This window comes from Temnothorax nylanderi, unplaced genomic scaffold, assembly GCF_030848795.1.
Source record: "Temnothorax nylanderi isolate EJ_2023f unplaced genomic scaffold, tnyl_v1.0 TNYL_tig0070_pilon, whole genome shotgun sequence".
Lineage (NCBI taxonomy): Eukaryota > Metazoa > Arthropoda > Insecta > Hymenoptera > Formicidae > Temnothorax > Temnothorax nylanderi.
The window spans coordinates 25,281-42,570 of record NW_027249132.1 but is presented as its reverse complement, the minus strand read 5'-3'; the positions used below and the strand labels follow the sequence as shown (position 1 = coordinate 42,570).

Genomic DNA, 17,290 nt, shown 5'->3' with positions numbered 1-17,290 from the left:
TGGAACATAGAAAACCAACATAAAACAATTATTCCTTATAGAATTAGATTAATTACTATTATAAATAACGAACATACAAATTATTTTATACGAGCCTACGCTCAAAAAGTGTTCATAGCGGCGCGAGTAAATAACCGTGCCGCTCATCATTGTAAAAAATAAAATAATCAATAGTGTGTTTTTGATTTATTTTGTACCCTATAATATTATTTCTATATATACAACTTGGTCCTATAAATAAACGTCATACACATCCAAATAATATTTAAGTGCAACATTAAAACAGTGCGGAATTTTTTGAATTTAATTATATATATTATGACTTTAAATTTCCTAAAAATTCTCCAGTGTTATCAATGTATTCATTAAAAGCAATCTGTGCAGTTTTTTTTTTTTTTACTATCAATCGTTAGTATAATACGATTACAATATATCGATTATAGTATAATCATAAATTAGCCGCTAAGCGCCATCAAATAAATAGAACAAAGGGCGAAATCCAAAAAGTGTCATTGTTTTAGTTACGATAGTATCCTGATTAAGCGTCATTCAAATGCCTCTCTCGCATATCGATAAGCACACAACAAAATGTATTTCAATAGAATATTACCAGAAGCAGTTTTGTCGCCCTTATGAAAAGTGCATAATTCCCGTTGTGCATTCCAGCCCGCGATATAGCAAACTCAAATGAGCGTTATAGTATTTGCAGAAACACATACGCATTATTCTGCGCGAATAACGTTTGGAGCAATAAGCTCGTTGACGAGCACTTTTCAATGGCACTCTCCGACGTTAATCCCGAGGAATATAATTAAAAGGCGATTTTATTTGCGGTGGAAAAGAGGGAGGGGAACTGCTCCAATGTAACTCATACAAACCAGCGTAATATTTGCAGCACGCAGCAATAAATGAGAATTCCATTGATTGCAAAGCCAATAGAATTCGTAAATAAGACAAACGCTTTCACAATAACTATTCGTTGAAAATAAGACAAATAGTATAAGAGCGGAACTCTGTTGTTATAGTGAGTATATGTATATAATATATAAAAATTTTAATACATATAAGTTATACATACGTCATACGTTTTGGTCTATCTTTCAGACCCTCTTCAGTGCAAATATTTAATACAACGGATGTTGGTCTATAGAACCGTTATAAATCATTATGAGAGATTTTCTCTTTTTTTATTGCAGTATTTGTTTGATTTAAATAAAACTTGGGGAAAGTACCTGCGTCATAAAAGAGATATTTTGTGATAACTTTTCCATTGTTTCTTTCGCCATAAATACATAAACGGTAGTAGAGTCAGACATTCCATTCTTCTCTGGACACAACACACAATAGAATTCTTTCGAACAAAAATTAACTACGACACCGATACCGAAAGACACTGCCATATAATACAAACGGAAAACCCCAATTAAGAAAGTTTGTTTTCGAAAAAGAAATTCTCTCATCGGCTGCATTCCGATGTCTGACTCCGACATACGGCTGATTCGGCCGTAGAGCGCAGCGTCGCGTCCTCGAAAAGGCGCAGTGCATAAAATATTCAATAATCCCTTTTATTGAAACCGAATAAAAACAATTTTAGATTCCGCGAGTTTAATTATAAATAGAATCAGTGATGACCATTAAGATATTCTACGTCCATTCTATGACACGTATCTTCCAAAAATACGTTTGCTTCAAAAATATGAAAATTTATACGTCTAAATATCAATGCGACCCGCACTAATTACTATTATTAACATAGCTCGAATCCGACGCAGTAGAGTAGAAAATGACGCTGGAAAATGATGACAATTAGAATGGCCGTTTTCTACCCTGCTGACTGTAACGAGAACCTTTATCAATGGAATTTTCGTTTGTTGCTGCGTGCTGCAAATATTACGCCGGTTTCGTTTTGTATATGAGTTGTATTGAAGCATTTCCGCGCCTTTCCATCACACAAATAAAATCGCCTTTTAATTATATTTCTCGAGATTAATACCGGAGAGTGCTATTGAAAAATTATGATAACAATAATGACGCGAATAGTTTATAATGTCGTCAATAGTTTAAACTGTCCACGTAACAATTTTATCGTAGCAAACTCGATCCCGGAAAATCTCTTTTTCTTCTGCCTTGTTCACGATCTTCATGCAAACAACGAACATCCGCGCATCCTAAATTGTAATGATCCGACAAACAGCTCCACATTAATATACATACCTTCGTATTGCGAATCGAACAAGTCTTCTAAACGATATCTCTTCTACTAGACGATATCTCTTCTACTAGACGAAGCCTCTTCTACTAGACGGAGTCGAAGAACTTAATAAAATATTAATCGCTTTAAGGCGCCTTATATATTTCGTGGCGCAAAGAATAGTAGACTGTCGTTGAACTCTGCTAAGCTTTCGAAATCACTGTGATTGGTCACTATCTTACGCCTTTTTGTAAACCCCGCCCGCCAAGCAGCCAATATAGGTGTACTTTTCACATTTTGCCCTTTACCACTACTCCCTCTATACCCCTTAGATCTTTAGCACCAAAATGGGGTGTGGCCATTGAATAACGAGAACTTCTTTTTAATATACTACCGAGCAACACGCTTGTGCTACTATCTGATGGAGATACTCCGCAGTTTTTGCATATGTCTCCGAAGTTTCAACGCGTGAAGTTGAACCAACTATTTTCTGCTTTAACAAAAAACATAAATTATTAATTTTCTTTGGAAAATATGCAGTTTTTTATTGTACTGAATATGCCATAATATATTAAATTAAATGGTTAAAAAAGATAATAAAAATAGAGTTATTATGCTTTTTTTTAAAGCAGAAAATAATTGGCATATTGAAAAGTCTATAAATACGAATAAGTATAATAAATGACACGCAAGTGTCAATTTTAGTACTTAATAACTTTTTTCCTAATTGAGAGCGACAATTTTAACTTATCGACTCATGTTTTACGCACCAAAATACACAAAATTGTAAAATCAGCTAAATTAGTGAGAAAGCCCTCTCCTTCATAATTACTGTTGATTATTCTACACAAAAATTTTAACAAGGACCTTTTTTAACAAAACTACAAAAATTTTCCAACAGTGTAGCAATGTTATTCTACGTATTCGAATTAAATGATTCAAGGGAAGGGGGACTGCTCTAATATAGAATATCTCTAATTTCTTTGTGAAGCCACAGAGTGACGTCGGATATTATAACGTCAAGATAAGAGAACTTCCTGAATTAAAGCAAAATTGTTATTTTTAATGTCGGGTAAACTTGGATAAGTTGGCTATACAGGAAATATGTCAACTCATATTTATTCGATGTTTCATGGCAAGCTAAATTGAAAGAACATAGGTTCAAAGTTAGTCATCTTTCCTCTATTGTTATCTTGTCATCCTATTGTTACCCTACCCCTACCCAGATAGCAGGACGACGTTTCATTAACGTTAGAGACGTCATTAAGATTTAAGACGTTATTAATATGTCATTTGACGTCACTTTGCTACCTGAGTATTAATGGATTTAGCAAAACGTGGAGTAAAACCGCTTTGGAGCAAAATCTCCTCTGTCGTTGGTTCGCAGTCACCATATTTCGATGGACTCAACGGTGAGTCCCGAGCAGCAGTTTCCCCTCCCCTCTCCTTCGTTACTCTCTCACCCGCTGAGAAAAGCGCGGTGTATGCGGGCCTCCTCGGCGCCGCGCCGGTGCCGGCGGCACGTTTGCCACCCGCCCCCGCGGTGCAATAAATAAAGCTGACCGATAGCGATAATATAACGGGAGGCATTTCGGGGCGCCTTATCGCGCCCCCGGTATACACGCCGGCTCGTACCTTTTCGTTCCAAGACAAATTGGCGAACGAGTACACGCGCCTTAAGTGTTACTAAATCTCTCCCGTGGATTTATTCGGGGGAGGGACGTCGGCGGGCCCTTCTCTCTCTCTCTCTCTCTCTCTCTCTCTCTCTCTCTCTCTCACTCCACGCTTGCGAGGATGTTATGGCTTTCACGAGCGAAGGGATGCGAGGTAAAGCAAGCAAATTCTCTTTTGTGTTACTTCGTTTCACATATATATTCACGATATATTCACGATATATTCACGATATATTCATATATACAGTCTGTTAAGTAAGAACGTGTACAGCATAACTGGCAAGTTGGTTTTCAAATATCGCCCTAATGTTTGCGTGAGTCGATAGATAGAACCTTTGTCCTGGATGCTTTGTCACTAAAGATGTTTTGTCACGAAAGATTCAGTTGGCGTTGAATTCTTGCTTGAAAAATACGTAAACCGCCATGAGTGCCGCATACGCGTCGCGCTACGAGTTCAAAGTGTGCTGTACACGCTCTTACTTAACAGACTGTATATTCACTTTTGAAAAATTTTTCACGGAGCAATGTTTCACACTTTTCTTTGTCTTCATCGTGACTTTGCATTTTTACCTTTTGCTTTAATACTGGATAGGGATATTTGCACTAGCGGAACCGTAGAATATGTCGCGATTGCTTGCGGTTTGGAGGGTGAAATAATCGGAGCGTAAAGGAACCACGTCAAATGCCAGGAGTAATTTTCGGCGGAAGCCATTAGCGCGCAAAAGGCGCACCTCCGAGGGAACACCCTTTGCGGCTTGCCGCGCTATATGTTTTCTCTCTAGCCTCCTTCCGTTTTTTTTTCTCTTCTCGCCTTTTCTTATTTCTTCCCTTTTTTTACTTACGATTCATAACTAGTCGCGATGAGATACGTTTGAGAAAATCTTGCGAAATAAAGACGCGATCCTTGATCTATCATCTGTCTACAACGCTGGGCGGTCAAAGTAATTTGCAGACTTCAGAGAGAAAACTTTCTCTTTTCTCTCTCCCAAAGTAAACGAAAAAACGCGCATAACGCGTGGCATAACGCAATTTTGTCTACGACACTATGCAAATCGTGCTAGGCGGAAAAAAGTTAAACTTCAAAATCAAATAATACAGCACACGTCTGTAAAGTTACATTCTATCTATAAAATTATATTACAATTATTCACAAGTTATCTGATATTGTTAAATTCGAACGTTATATGCAGTGAAAAAAAAACAAAATTTTTTCGATACGTTTCGATACTTGATTTTGCTCCTGTCTCCAAAAAATCGCTGGCTTTCAACCACGAAGAGTTACCGTCTAGCGCCGATCGCGTTGTTCGTTTACTCGCTTCCGCGACGCTCCCGTGACGTTTGTACAACGAAATAGGCGAAGCCGTGAGCGCAAACAGATTTGCCCGGATAACGAAAGCGACATGGGAATAGCTGAAACTGATATTACTCGGAAATTCCGCCAACTGATCCCGCGAGAGATAGAGACATTCACGAATATCTTGTAAGTAGTCCTGGATAGAATTAAGTTAAGATAGTGAAGCGACTTAACTTAAAGATGTTTTATTTCTTAAATTACAAAATGACTCGATAACAGTTTACATATCGTATATTTGTGACGATCAAGGTAACGAGCTCCAGATAATAACGGAGCATGATGATAAAAAATCAGTTCGAAAAAATGCAACAAATCTTTTTCTAGACAAAATGAAATATTATTCTTCATTTTTTACGATAGAATAGCACGCGGTTGATCAATTTAACATTATATTTACATTTACTTTGTATATAATAATATACAAAGGGTTTTTGAAAGCGTTTCTGTGTTACAAAAAATCTATAAAAATTCATGTATTATCTTTAAGGTTTCAAAAGTAATTTCTATACTTACAATAGGCCGGAACTGTAGGAAAGGGGGCCGAGCGTTGAAGCCATTCCCGGTGGAATTATAAATGAAAAATCGACTGTGCCTTAAAAGACGTCCGCGCAGTGTTAAAACACTAACTGTGGCATAGTGATCATCCATGACCGCGACCTGACTTTTTAGTAGTTATTGGAATTTTTGAAACGCACTTGTATAAGATATAAATTTAATATAAATTTTAAACAATATAAATAGTGAGATGACATAAAATAAAAAAAATACGCAATTTAACACATTTGCCATAAGAATATAGTCTCATTTAATCATATTATTATACACATTATTTTATCATGTGCTTATGATAATAAAAATTCTACTGTGGCATACGTGATAAGACATATGCATAAAACGCGCTGAACATACAATGAATTAAGTATACATTAAAAAAAAGATATTGACTAAAACAATCGTATTTGTTGATAAAAGATCGATTATCGAATACAATTTCACAAAGAAGTTTAAAGCAAGAATGTGAAAAATAGACTCGCAAGTCGTTACAAGAAAGATTGTTAAGATGTTTAAATTAAATTTATTTATAATAATATTTATAATAATGTACATTTTTCATATTTTTAAAACATGAAGAGAACCAGATGTTTTCTTTCTATCTTTGCAGGTAAAAGATTAGAGAAAAGAAAGTGAATAGAAACATAAATAGCCATAAATCAACAAGAGAAAAATGATAAACAAAGGATGGACCGTTTGGAATGGTAGGTTAAAATTTGAAGGTAGAAATAAAAGAAAAAGAAACTTTCTCCTCTGTCAGCACTAATGATACGCCCAAGTACGAATCAAATTTTTTGTAGTAAATTGAAACAATGGCTATTGAATCTACAATAGCCCTAACGGTCCTGTCTACAGAAACAATTGTATAGAATAGGATCGATAGTTTTTCCACCGATACTAGAGTGAAAAATCGGTGCTCCTGCACCGGCAAGTTACGAAATTCAAAAGGAATTCGTTTGGCAAACACGCCGCGGTCAATCAAGCACCATTCAACAGCCGTAATGAAATAATACGCGATCGACAAGGGGGCGGGAGCGATTTCGAGCGACTCGCCGACGTGTTATACGCTTGCACGATTTAGTAATTTAGTAATTGATTGTCAACAATGAACGAAATGACATAAAAATGTTATTAAGTCTTAAGCAGTTATACCCCGATCTGGCAATACTTTAGACCCCCCACCTACAGGACTAGCAACACTTGCAAGTACTTTACAATATTATATAGTACGATAAAAATTTTCAGCCTGCTATGACGTTTTTTAACCTCGATTTTTTTACAGCTAAGGGCGTACGTCCCCGCTAAACGCACCAGCAGCCAGATTTGCGCTTTCTTAATTTGCAACACTGCCAGAATCGTTTGAGGTCTGAAATTTCTTTACTGAAATGACGTTGATTTCTTCGTAGCTAGTTCTCGGTCAACTCTAATGTGACAGTTCTATAGGGTAAACTCGGGTAAGATGGCCATACAGGAAAGATGGCCAACCCATGTTCATTCGATGTTTCATGGCGAGCTAGATTGAAAGAACATAGGTTGGCCATCTTTCCTGTATGGCCATCTTTTACTCGAGTTTACCCTACTTGAGCGGCACGCTAAGTCACTTGTAGGGCCGAGCGGAGAGGCAAGGGGAAAAAATAGCTATCGAAAATCGCCTCGAATATGCAACAATTCCAACCATTGTTAATAATATAGAATATAGATGACAAAATCACACCCGTCTATACTTTACTGTCACGCAACAAAAGCCGCTGTCTTTTGTTGCGTGTCTAATCTATCCCGGAGATCTTAGAGATTACTGTCAATTCCCTTAAGGCTCCTGTTCACTCACTGCAGCCATCTTGGATTGATGACGTCAGAAGCGAGAAAATCATGAAAATATATCATGAAAATTCTTGCGATTTACACTAAAATAAAAATGCTTTTTATGTTTCTTTTCTGTAAACGATAAAATAGATTTGTAAAATACACCGAAAATTCCCCTTTTATATGAGTAATCCACATTTGTCGAAGTGAATGTTGCCTAATCAAGAACGAAAACAAGCCGTTTGACAGCTGCCGAATTGAAATAGTATATTGTGCAGTTTGTGCACCAAAGGGCGAAAGTAGCGTTTTTCAGACGAGTGTTGCCGCCCGAGCCGAAGGCGAGAGCGGCAAATCACACGAGTCTGAAAAAACTTTCACCCCGAGGTGCACACGATATTTTTCACAATACCTTTACGGAAAGTTCGACTTCCATGCCTAGAGAGAGGCGAGAGTGGTTAATTTCACGCCAGGGCGGCATAGCGGGCGGAAAGTAACCACTTTCCTCCCTAGAACTATGATGGGTTTCTTTCCTGGAATGTTGAGAGATCACCCCAGGTTGTCTGAGAGATGTCGTCCCAGAAGACTGTGTCTTAAGGCTCCTGCTGGCTCGCGAGCCAACTCCGCGTTGACAGTGGCGACCTGGCGACTTGGCAAAACTGTGAACTATAAGACGTGAAAAATGACACGTCAAGAAGCAAAATTATCCTTGAGCGGGCGGAAAGTAACCACTTTCCTCCCGCTATGCCGCCCTGGCGTGAAATTGGCCGCTTTCGCCCCTCTCTACAGGCATGGAAAGTCAAACTTTCCGTGGAGGTGTTGTGAAATAAGTATTTGCTTGCACATATTAAATCACAATAAAGTGGATATCTTCGGTATATTTTAACACTATCACAATAATTTTAAATGTAAAAACACTGCACTAAAATGAAGAATAACACTGTAAATCGCAAGGATAATTTTGCTTCTTGACGTGTCATTTTTCACGTCTTATAGTTCACAGTTTTGCCAAGTCGCCAGGTCGCCACTGTCAACGCGGAGTTGGCTCGCGAGCCAGCAGGAGCCTTAAGACACAGTCTTCTGGGACGACATCTCTCAGACGACCTGGGGTGATCTCTCAACATTCCAGGAAAGAAACCCATCATAGTTCTTTTTACTAAAGAATGCTAATTTTTCTCAAGAATTCTAAATTTTCTTTTATTTGAAGGTTCAAACGTTCAAAGATCTGCATAATAGAAAGAGTTTATTATTTGCATGAATCTAAACAAAATCCAAACGTTTCAAACTTAGTCCGCCTTCATCGGGCTAACAATAAGTTTTGGACAGCTCTACGCCTACTTCTCTTCCCTTGCCACACCACTCGGATCAACGGCGTGATGGCCATATCATTATGGGTCGCTAGCTCCTGAGGACATGTAACGATGTAACAGTCCCGTGCTTGAGCGGCGCGCTCGTCACTTGTAGGCATAATTACCAGATGTCCGGTATTAGAATGTCTTCTCCGAGTAAAAAGTATAAAGAGACCCGGACTATGAAGCATCCGGTATTTGTAAAATCGTAATATATTAAATATGTATTCACGTTCGCAGAATCGCACTTCTCGTATTTCTGCGGCGCGGTGTGTGCTCTCCCCCATCCCGGCCGCCGCTTTCCCTCCACGCTTTCCAGATCGACGCTCGATCATCATTCACTTAGAAATCCTAGAGTGTCCGGGTGAGTGCTCCAAAAACACGGTGTCCGTGTAATGTTAAAAAGCAAACGCCGACTTCAGTACGGGGATTCTCTAACTCCTTAACGACAGTTTCGGTATCGTTGCGCAGGTATTATATATGGTAAAAAAGCTGCGCAACACGATACCGAAACTGTCGTTAAGGAGTTAGAGAATCCCCGTACAGATCACATATTTTCATTCATTGCTTGGGGTATTGAACCAGGCATGACATCACCATTTACAGCTTGCACTCATTAAAGCATAATGACGTATTTCGCAGAAAGGTTGGTAAACCGATGCGAAGTCCATTATTAATGACTCGTCGCGCCGGGGACGAATATGTAACTTTATACCGTGAATGGCGGTAGGGGGGAAAGGGCAAAGAGGGGCAGGGGTGGTAATGAGAATTTAATTAACGACGCGTGCAACGATAAAGCGAACTCGCACAACACAAACGGGCGTCACACGCGCTCGGCTCCGCAATAAAGCTCGCAATATCATGAAGAGCCAACGTTTATGGCGTGCGTAATTTTTATGTAAATCTGTGTAATTTGCCGGCGGTCATATACGCGCTGTAAACTGTACTGCTTGATGTTTACGGTGATCTTTCAATACGCGCGGTCACGTTTTATCGGCTCCTCCTCGAGTTCATCAAGTCTTCCTGATTCCGCGCATAAATTCTACGATTAATTAAATTAATTGTAGCTGTTACTATAATATCGGTAATATTATGAACATGCTGAAGCTTGTCGTCTCAAGTAATTGTTATGAAATCATCTTATAAATTTTCTCTTAAATTCTTAAACTATTCAAGTTAAATATGCTTCTGTATCTATTTTTATTATTCTTATTATTTATGAAATATCTGCCATCTGTTAACTATAATTAGAGAATAAAAGATCCGGAATAAGCACTCGATTTGATTTCGTGAAACAGATCCGAGAGACTCCGGTTGAAATTCACTGCGATAAATAATAGACGTTCCCGAGGGTTTTCTCTCTCACTTAGCATATCATTCATACATAAATACATCTTTAAGAACGTACTTGGATATGAATACAGTTTTCCGACCGATCGTATTCACGGCAAGTATCGTTATATCCAAATATAAATATAATATATCGCCTCACGATCTGTAAAATCTAACGCTGCGAAACTTTTTAAATCAGGGTAATAGATATTTACTGCAGTAAATATTTTCTTGAACGCACTTGAGCGATCATTGATACTGATAATATCACGCTTTCATATAATTTGATAGTTAAAAATTGCTTTCGCAACCATCACTTTTTAATTTTAAATTCTAAATCATATCTGTTTTGAAGTTTATCAGTAAATAAAGAAATAAATAAATTAGTTTTCAATAAATAAATAATTTAGGTATAAGTTATTCCAAAGGCGGCAAACACTTAGGCTCGATTTCAAAAACGTCATTTAATTTTTAACCTTAGCTTAACTCAGTCTTCGACTTTTTCTAACTGTCCCCCTTAGAAAGAGACGAAGAGTGAGTTAAGCTAAGATTAAAGCTAAACAATATTTGTAGAATCGGGCCTTAGAGAAATCTTTAGAAATCGTACTTAAAGCCACTCACTTACACGAACGGTCAGCTTTAGGCTTAACAACCAAAATATTTGAAGTCGAAAATTAAGAAGTTATGAATAACGACCTGTTATGTTAAACTTCTATAAAAAAAGCATAGCATTCTTTGGTGCCATAAATCCTCTCCATTTAATTCTTATGTTTATGCGAGAACAAAAGTCGGAAAATCTTTTAAAAATCCATAAAAAGTATTATTCGGTGCGACCTGTGAAAAGGGTTAGCAATGACTGTCGAGAAAGAATACCGCACGCGCAAACATTTTTGTATTCAAATATTTTCTATAAAGAATTATTCCTATATACTTCCCAAAAAGTTACATTTTAAATAGCACCTTTCTCAGACAGCACGCATATTCAAAAGGAGATAAGATGTCTTAAAGACATTTAAAAGACGTCTTATGTCCTGATTTTGGTACTGTCTGGGTCGAGAGCATTACCAAAAATTTCGGTTTGCATGGGGCCTTTAGGTATTTTTATTTTTCGATCCTTAACTGTTCCGGTTCGCCTTATCACGTCAGGAACTCCTGACTATCTGAGCGGCGAATACATAATTAAATCTCTCGCGCTCGATGAAGTTGGACGCGTGCGACGATGGGGCGCGATAAAGAGCGTAATTAATTCGGTATACAATTTAATATTTCAGTTGAGTCGGACGCAAATCATTTTTCACGCGCTTCGCGCGCGGAATAATGCCGCTTGACTTTATTTATTGCGCAACCGAGCATGCATCGCTGCGCGATCTAAACTCGAGCGTCCGTCTCTGCGCGTCTGGTTATAAATCATAGCCGTCTCGCTTTTTCGTCCGCTTTCTTGCCGCCTGATTAATAGCGCGGATAGAGGGTACCGCGAAGTCGCGGCCGTGCGAACTCTAAGATCCGGAGATACCGGACGGGCCGTATTTCGATAGTAACACAATGCAACGCATATAAATATTTGTAATTAATAATAACGTTCCTCTCGCGTATTGTCTCGTGTATTGCCTGGTGCAAGTCTGTGCAAGTTTGACGATAGATAATATAATTAACGATCAGCTTTTTTCTAATGAATCTTTCTTGTTGCAAGCATGTTATATATGTTTCACGTTTGGATATAAAAGATATGAGAATTAATGAGAAAATAAAGTAAACATGTAATAAGTTTCGAAATTATTAATGTCGGTAGTACGACTTATTCTTATAATATTTGAGGATTCCATGATACTTATTAACAAACATTTCAAGACTTTTGCCGGCGACAAAATAAAGATTCGAGATTAATTTAAATTTCCAAAAATAACATGATATAATTTTATATTAATGATATTCAGGAACCCTTCTGTAAGTCACAACATCTCGTTGGCGTGGCTAACGGGTTATTCTCGCCACTTAATAGCTTTAGCGAACAAGTTTGCCGAGGTAATTAGAAAAGAGCCCCAGTACTATTTTAATTTCTTATTGAAGACAATTGCTCGGACAAGCCGCACGTTTAATCGAGAGAAGTGTCAAATCGGTCCTCACCTCTCCAGTCCCAAATTCCAAATAATTTCCGTCGAATGCGCGGATTTTCTAGCCAATCCACTTATCCACTGCAATTTGCCGAACTATGTGACGCTTCATGTGCTTGCGGTACGTACACACATAAAAAGACAGAGACCACATGAGCTTTCATCGGCATCGGTAATAAGGAACGTTTATACAACGGCCCTTGTGCTCGAAAACAGAATAGTCGTAATGACTAAAGTTAGTCACAAAAACCGGTCTCTCCCATAATTGCTGACCGTGTCGAAAGCTAAAGCGGGATTAAGTCAAGATCAGAAGGATAGGTATTATAGAAAGCGAACAAAGACATCGGCAACCTTAAGTATCTGTTGGAAGTTAACAAAATTAAACACAAGAAACCAACAAATATATTCTATATCCAACGATCCAATGGGAGAGAGAATTGTCCAATAAATTCCCATGTGTAATATAGGAATGTAGAGTAGAGAAAAGAATGAATCGATATTCAGAAAAAAGAAATTTATTTTAATGAACTTAAGAACACATAATCTAAAGATAATCTAGATCTTTTCGCTTCACAAAACGATCTACATAGAACTGCCTCTCAGAAAGCTAAATATATTGTATATCGTCCAATGAATTGTTCTAATTCCCATGTGTAATATAGGAATGTAGAGTAATCGAAGCCGGTGCACTGGAAGGAATAAATCGGTGTTTAGGAAAAGAAGGATTTATTTTAACGAACTTAAGAAAACTCAGCTCGAGTCAACAAATCGAAAACGCTAACACACTCGATCAATTGACCGCTTATTGTCTTTCTTATTGTTAGATCTTATTTTAATGCCATCATAGATTATAATTATTAGATCGAATCCCACAGTAATATTTATAAGTTTGTTTATAATTTTTTGAATAGATGTGACGGGGTTATATATTTTTCTTTTAATAGTTGCATAATACATAACAATTCGGTGTTAGTTCTTTAGCTTGCAGAATACGGGTCGATGAGAGTTTGTATTTTTAGACCAATTTTTCATCTGTCCCGTTCATCCGTTCTGCCACAATGGTCCGCGGTTTTTCCAGTGCTCTGTGAAATCGGTCGGCGCGAAGGACAGAGCGTGAAAAGTTACCGGGAACTTGCGGGAAACAAATTCAGGACGACGCGCATCCCCGCAACGTTCGCGGAATGGAAACGGTTATCGCGCGGAGTCGAAACTGCTAATGCAAGCGAAACGTAATAAAGCATAACTTCCGGTCGAGTTAGATTTCTCCCCTTCGCACGCTCGCGCACAACAAGTTCCAGAAGTGCGTCATTAAGGAAATTCCAACTTCTCGCGACCGCAGTTGCGAGGCCGTATATTTCGCTGCGAAACTTCACCGCGGGACGACTCCTCTCGCGAAAGTCGTATCGAGCACGTGAAAATTCCGAATTGAAAAGCTCGGCAAAGTTCGATGTGTAACTGCGGCTGAGAGTACGGCGTTACTTGAGAAATACAAAGCAAAGTAAGATGTGAAACGAATCTTTTCTTCTCGTAAATATTGACTCCAATGCTCTCTGAGGAAATAATTGACATTATTATTTGTATAACAATAATTTACAATTGTTAAATGTTGAAATATGTTAAAATGTTAAAATGTTAAAATAAACTATTGATATATTATATTTACTATAAAACTGTGTAAAAAAATTATTAAAAAATTATCTTTTCAAAAAAAGTAAAAGAAAGGCGCCAACTGCACGCATAAAAACTATTGAGTATAAAACGTTTTTATCTTAATACGTCAGCAAGTTTAAAAATAGCTAGATAACTTAAAAATGTTGTAGGTGTATTTCGCAATACAAAGCATATTTAAAAATATTAAAAAGCGGAACGCGGAAAAGCCAACGCAATTATTATTTCCTACAAAATAATTAGCTTAACTAATAACATATACGATGAATTAACTCCCGCAATTGACGATTGTAAATTTTGTGACTATCCTAATGAAACAAATATTTCGCGCAATTTATTCGTTCCGTTAAGAATCACAACAGTACGGAACGGGAATTGTAAAATATTGCTTTATTATACTATTTATACGCGCGCGATATTTTCGCTTATTGAAATGTAAATTGTCACTTTCAGATCGACAGCGAAATAACACGCAAATCGCCGGATTATTAAATTCTTCGAAATATATTAGGCGTGCAAAATTGAATTTTAATTATATGTATATTATCGGATGTTCGCGTTTTCATTAATTCAATTTTCTTAATAGTACTGTGTCGCACTGCACGGTATTGAAATTTTTAATGTTTTCAACGTTTTTTAAATGTTTCAAGCATAAACGGAACATCGCAGATACGAAACAGATTGACTTTCAATATCATCGCGTTTAATTAATAAGTACGTTTATACAACCGTAATTAAACTCGTACTTCAGTATTTGTCAATTGCATAGCGCATTTGGCATTCGTATAACCATAACGTTTGCAATTTAGATTTTTCGTTGTTTCAGATTTCTTTTGTTGTGCTAATTTACGAGATTTGCGAATATCGAGCAGATCAGCTTCGCATTTTCTTCTTCTTTTTATGTTATTTTTACGATCACGTTTCAATAGGATTTCATCGTAAAGTAGTAATGCGTGCGTCGCGTGCAATCAATATCGAGAGTGCCATGCAAAGTGTGGTCAATTATTTTATTGTAATGCGTACGATCATAATTATCCACGTTTTCACGAGTATTGCATAATATGAGTGCAACAAACAGATCTGACAAAAAGATGAGAATAACGGGATGAAGGAAAAAATAATGGAGAAGAAGGAGAAGAGGAGGAAACTTTCAATAACGACAAAGTAACTATAGAATGAATCAATTATTTTTCATTTCATTTGCATAAAATGAGATCCAATAACTATTTCATCGTATACGTAATATTGCTTCTTCTACAACAGTCGTGCAATGTTTTACTCAAGTTTCATAGGAGTAATCATTTGCTTCTCACATTCAGCTGAATATATCCTCAGTTTCCATAAATTACATTGATACTACTGCAAATCCAAGTGTGTTATTTTTACACGCATAAACGTCTAAAAACAACACATTTGACTGAAGCTCGTTTTACATGTTTTATTGCTTGTTAAATTAACACGTTTAATCGTATTAAATTAAAAGTTAATACGTTCAACCGCGTTAAATGACGTGATTTAAAACGGCAAAAAATGTGTAAAAAAAGCTTTAATTAAAATAACACACTTGGATTTGCGTGTACTGAACCATCTGTGTCTCATTGAAAAAAACTATGCCCAGTTTGAAATTAGACGCGGTTTGCAAGAATTGGACACACGACCGGGATCAAGGCCGGGATTGTAATAAGGCGTTAAAGGAGAATTAAGTCCCAATAGTCCCATGAACATTATTTTGTACGCTCATCAGGACTGCGTTCAAAAACTTTACTCAGGTGGACAGCGTGTCGTTCTATCTTTGTTACTTACTAAAAATTGAACAGTTTTCGAACGCAACCCAGTCTTCTAAGTGCTAGATCCACTAGGCCCAGTCCTCTAAGGGGTGTCCATAATTTTCTATGACCATTGTACATGTTGACATGACCATTGTGCACAGTCTGCATTCTTTTCAATCCCTAAAGCACCCCCGCGATGATAACAAATTGTACCAAAAGACATTGAAAAATGTCTTGTTTGAAATATATTTGGTTAGGTTAACCTCGATACAGTTCGTTAACCTCAGTACAGTTCGTTAACCTCCTTGGACACGATGCGCCGTTATATCAGAATGTTATTGCTGTTTCGAAAATGGGTGTATGGTTGCTGCAGCGCATATGATGACAGTCATATGGTATCTGACCATATGGGATATGACCAGTACCTCTATCAAAGCCCAAAGGTGACAAAGACATCCACATGCCAGCAATTAGGCAATTAAAATTTTTTGTTTCGTACTTCGGAGAAACACCTCTCTCCCTATCGATTAATATATAACTCATGACTATTCACATGACTATTTACCACAAACTGGAAATAATCCTTTATTTTGAATATTTCACTTAATATTTTTTTTTATTTATGTAACGATAATAAATGCGGAACTAGTATAATGCATAAAATACGTGTACGATGGTCTCTTAAAAAACTTAGCAACATGCGAGAAAGATATGTCGTAGTTGTAATTTAGACGTGAGACACGTATGGAAAACTTTATGTCTAACGAGAGAATAATGCATTATGAGGAAAGCAGCGCGCCGTACATAGCGCCGCAATAAAAATGCAATTAAAAGGGTTCGCGCGCGATAAAAAAGAGAGGCCAAAAGCCTTCATGGCCACGTCGAAAAAGCGCGCTGACTTTGCGACGGTGAAATTTTGCAGTCGGACGATGACGGTGCTCGCGAATTATTTTCCGCGCGTCTTCCCTCGAGCGCACCCGAAATCGTAGCGTATTTTCCCCGCGATGCTTTCAGCAGTACGGGCAAAATTATCCTTCTCTCGGGAACAATATTGACTTTATTCATGAAACCTGCATTTAACAGTGAAAGATAATAGTGTTTTACCACATTTCTCTAGCTCTCTCTTGTATTTTCGAAGATGAACCGTAACCGTGAAAATTGACGTTAATTAATAGCGAAGGCAATTAAAATACGGATATAAAATAAACTTAAAAAATTATACTCTCTACAGTATATGTTATCATAATAAACTTATAATTGTAACGCTTGTGAAATATCCACTCGTATATTAAAAATTTTGTTCAGAGAGAGAACATGGAATAAATTTCAACAACGATAATTGAGTCAGTAAATGTGTTAGTAAACGCAGATGTCCGTACGTTATAAATATTCATAGTTTCTCATTAAAACTAAGATTCGACATTCATAATAGAGATTAGTATTAGTTTCGATCTTTACTCGGATTTTTTTCAACTAAATGTACCTATAAAT

General features: G+C 37.3%; 1 long non-coding RNA gene across 3 annotated transcripts in view; it reads left to right on the top strand.

Annotated features, from left to right (window-relative positions):
• The window catches only part of LOC139773836 (uncharacterized), a 94,425-nt gene that overhangs the window by 51,903 nt on the left and 25,232 nt on the right, over positions 1-17,290 (top strand). The gene's annotated exons all lie outside the window — the stretch shown is intronic.